This window comes from Mus caroli, chromosome 11, assembly GCF_900094665.2.
Source record: "Mus caroli chromosome 11, CAROLI_EIJ_v1.1, whole genome shotgun sequence".
NCBI classification, from domain to species: Eukaryota; Metazoa; Chordata; class Mammalia; order Rodentia; family Muridae; genus Mus; species Mus caroli.
Genome location: NC_034580.1, coordinates 102,623,661 through 102,627,635, shown reverse-complemented (window position 1 = coordinate 102,627,635; position 3,975 = coordinate 102,623,661). Strand labels below are relative to the sequence as shown.

At 46.8% G+C, this 3,975-nt stretch overlaps 1 pseudogene; it reads right to left on the bottom strand.

The window, feature by feature from the left end:
• Positions 1-542: 542 nt before the first annotated feature.
• On the bottom strand, positions 543-642 carry LOC115032753 (annotated as a pseudogene).
• Positions 643-3,975: the final 3,333 nt, after the last annotated feature.

Here is a 3,975-nt window from a genome sequence, read left to right as displayed (position 1 = left end):
TAGAATTAAGGAGAAAATAGGTAGCCTGTACCATGTGAAGGAGATGAGTTAGATCTAATGCGCTGGCTTGGCTTGGAGAAGTAGCACTGCTTGTCATTGGGACCGGTTGCATGTAAGGGACAGGAGCTTTGACCTGGGAGCATTGTATTGTCAATGTCATCCCATGGTCAACACCCTTCTCTATATTCTGCATGCCCATGTTATTCCTGCATCCCAGACACCATAAGTCTGTGGCTGGTTCCATGCTTTAACCAGGATTATACTAGGGTTACAAGTCTGGGGCTGAGTGCAGGAATTATTAACAGAGGTTGAAATTGTTAGGTGTGTGGGGGGGGCGGGGGGGGGGGTCTCGGTTAATCCCCCAAGCAGAGTCCCAGGTTTCACAACCCTAGGATGGGCACCAATACTGGTTTTGGTCACTGCAGTTGGTACTAGTGGCTGAGGGACAAGCATAATAATTTTTCCCTGGAAACCTCTGTGAAAAATATTTAGCTGTTGAGGGGGCTTTACATTCCTTCTTTTCTTTTTTGAAGCCGGCTTCACACTCAGGAGAGCTCCTCCTCATGATTTCGGGTACTCTACATAGTCAGAGAAACTTCTCTAGTAAGGAACTATAGAACTGATCCCTGAAAGTATAGTCTTGGGGCTTTACATTCTTCTTTAAAAGGTTCATCTTAGGCTGGGCGGTGGTGGCGCACACCTTTAATCCCAGCACTTGGGAGGCAAAAGCAGGTGGATTTCTGAGTTCGAGACCAGCCTGGTTTACAGAGTGAGTTCCAGGACAGCCAGGGCTACACAGAGAAACCCTGTCTTGAAAAACCAAAAAAAAAAAAAAAAAAAAAAAAAAAAGGTTCACCTTAGCTAGGATTAGCCGTGATGATGTCACAGTTGGCCATAAGAGACACAATCGGTCTTTAAAACCGGAGGGGCCTTAGGGTATGTTTGGACTACCTCAGATATTAAGGCGCCCTGTCCAATAGTCCAAGAGTCTCCAAATAAAAGTGCTAGCAGGAATTAGGGGGCTCTCAGACACTCCAGGAATTAGATAAAAGTAAGCCAGAAAAGTTATTTTGGCCTGTAAACCCTTAATCTTATCTTTAGCAGGTCTTTTATGGGGTTAACAAAGGCCAGGTGGCTTTACTGTAACTGAGGCTTCGCTGTAAAATGGGGGCTGCAGAGGAAGTCACTCTGAGAGCAGTCAAGCAAACCAGGGGCTTCAGGCTCTGAGTTCCGATCCTCAGAACTTAGATAAAAGCTGGTGTGGGGTCTTTTTAAGGTCGGATCTGTTGCTCTGTATTGTAATGCTAAATTCTGTACCCAGAGGTCTAGACCCACAAGTGAATTCTCTCAAGGTTACAAGCTTTTGTTGTGCAAACCTTATTCCTTGACTTAAAACTACTGGTTAAATAAAATTGACTGCAGCCAATTACTGGAGGGGTTAGAGGTAGGTGGGTTTTTTGAGTGACCTGGTTGTGGGGTGGAGGAGCAAAGGGAAGAGGAGAGACCTCGAGGTGGGAGAGGAGAAGAAGGCACCTTGAGAGAAGAGGTACGGTGAGCACGTGGCCGAGAGAAACAGCAAGTATTTGGGGAGCGCCGCTAGGGAGGTAGACAGACCAGCAGATAGAAAAGTAGACCCTTCAGTAACTGTCAAGGCCAAATAAAAGAACCATAGCCTGAGTCTCATTTATAAGCTACTCAGGGATAAACATAAATTGGTTGTACCGCAGTGTCACCTGTTTGTAACCTCGGGGGCTTGTGAAGCAGAGACCGGCAAATCCCAGGGGGTTCACTAGCCAGACAAGGTAGCCAAAATGGCAAGCTTAGGGTTCAGTGAGAGGCCCTGTCTCAGAACATAAGGGTGGAGAAAGTCATCCCGAAGTCAAGCTCTGGTCTCCACAAGTGCCTGTGCCGATGAGTCTTCCTGTGTGCATACACTACATGCAGTGCACAGACACACACACTAGGCAGTACACCCTCCTGAGGAACCCTATTCTGGAGAAGTGTGTGGAAAACGAAGCCATGCCACAGCTGAGCTTTGTTTCAGAAGCATTCTGACAAAGGAAGGAGCTGGCGATGTTGCTCAGTTGATCCTATCATGAAAGACGCTCCACGCATGCGCGAAACCCCTAGCATGCACAGCGTCCCGCGTTCCATCTAAAAACATCCTGCAAACTGGCATGGCGGTTCACCCGTGCAATCTCAGCTCTTGTGGAGTCAGGAGGATCAGACCTTTAAAATCATCTTCCTCTCCATACTGAGTTTGAGGCCAGCCTGGTGTACGAGCGGCGCTGTCTTTAGATACCTAGGGGAACAAAAGAATTGTGTTTAAGTTTAGCCTGGGACAAGTCTCTGGTGGAGTGTCACTGAGGTCTCTTTATGCTTCTGTTGAGTAGTTTATTAATGAGGGTTCTGATGGCTCAGAGATCAGATTTGAGGATGACTTAAAGCCAGAAGGGAGAAAACATAGAATCAATTGTCAAAAAAATTCATTAGGAGCCAGGCACCAACCACCACACTGGAAGTGCAGGCGGGAGGACCAGAAGATACTCTGTAGTAGTGAGAGAGAGAGACAGAGAGAGAACACGTGAGTGAGAGAAGGAACCTCCCTACTTTGGGCCTCCCGGCAGGAACTCAGTCTGTAAGCTATGACTCAGCATGGAAAGATCTACTGATGAACCGACCTCCCACAAAGCTCTGGAGGACAGGGCAGTCTCTTTCCCAGGGCCCAGCCCAGAGCCACTCCATGTCCCATGGCTTCCTCCCTACACCTCTGGCTCCAGGCCTGTCCTGGAGAAACACCCTGGCCCCTCGAAGTCTCCAGCCTCACCCAGTGCTGTCTGACTTGAGAGAGAAATAATATTGGGAAACAGATGACTTCAGCCCTGGGAGGGTCTGGTATTTCTGTGTAAAGGTATTCCCGAGACATGCTTCACCCGAGAGGTCCTGAGGAAGGCTGACATCAACCCAGGAAGTTCAGTTACTGTTGACTTTCAAATTAGTTGGCTTTTATAAGACAGGAGCGAGGAGCCATCTGTAATCACCCGCTGCCCCTTAATTGCCCATCTATAATGTGAATCATAGTACTCTCTGTCGGAGGCTGAGTTGTCCCGAAAATGTGAAGCCCCTATCCCCATCCTATGGGATGCTACCCTATGTGTAAAGTGTGTCAGGGTTAGTCCCTTGGGCTACCATATGGAATACCATAGAGTTATTGAAAAGAGAAATGCTGGTGTGAGGAGGGCCCAGAGAGTGCTTAAGAATATTTGCTGCGGGGCTGGAGAGATGGCTCAGCTCTTAAGAGCACCAACTGCTCTTCCTGAGGTCCTGAGTTCAATTCTTAGCAACTACATGGTGGCTCACGACCATCTGTAATGGGATCTGATGCCCTTTTCTGAAGACAGCGACAGTGTACTCATATACATAAAATAAATAAATACATCTTAAAAAAATAATATTTTCTGCTTTTGCTGGGGACCCAGCCCCCACAGGGAAGTTCACAACTCTCTGGAGTTCTAATCTGGGGAATCCAATGCCTTCTTCTGGCTTCTTTCAGGCACAAGGCACATATGTGATATGCATTCTACACAAATGCAAAACATATATATGTAGTATAAAAATATATGAATCTTTTAAAAAGAAAAGAAGAAATGTTGAATATGCTGGTGCACTTTGGAGGTAGGGGTAGAAAAGTCAGGAGTTCAGAGATATTTTAGTTACATGACAAGTTCAAGGCCAACTTGAGATAGATGAACCCCATCTTAAAAACAAACAAACCAACGCTGGGGGCAGATGAATTGGTACTTGCATGGACTGTGTAGTGTGACCCTGTCTCAAAAACATTAAAATAAATAAATATTAAAATAATAAAACAAAGCCGGGCGTGGTGGTGCACGCCTTTAATCCCAGCACTCGGGAGGCAGAGGCAGGCGGATTTCTGAGTTCGAGGCCAGCCTGGTCTACAAAGTGAGTTCCAGG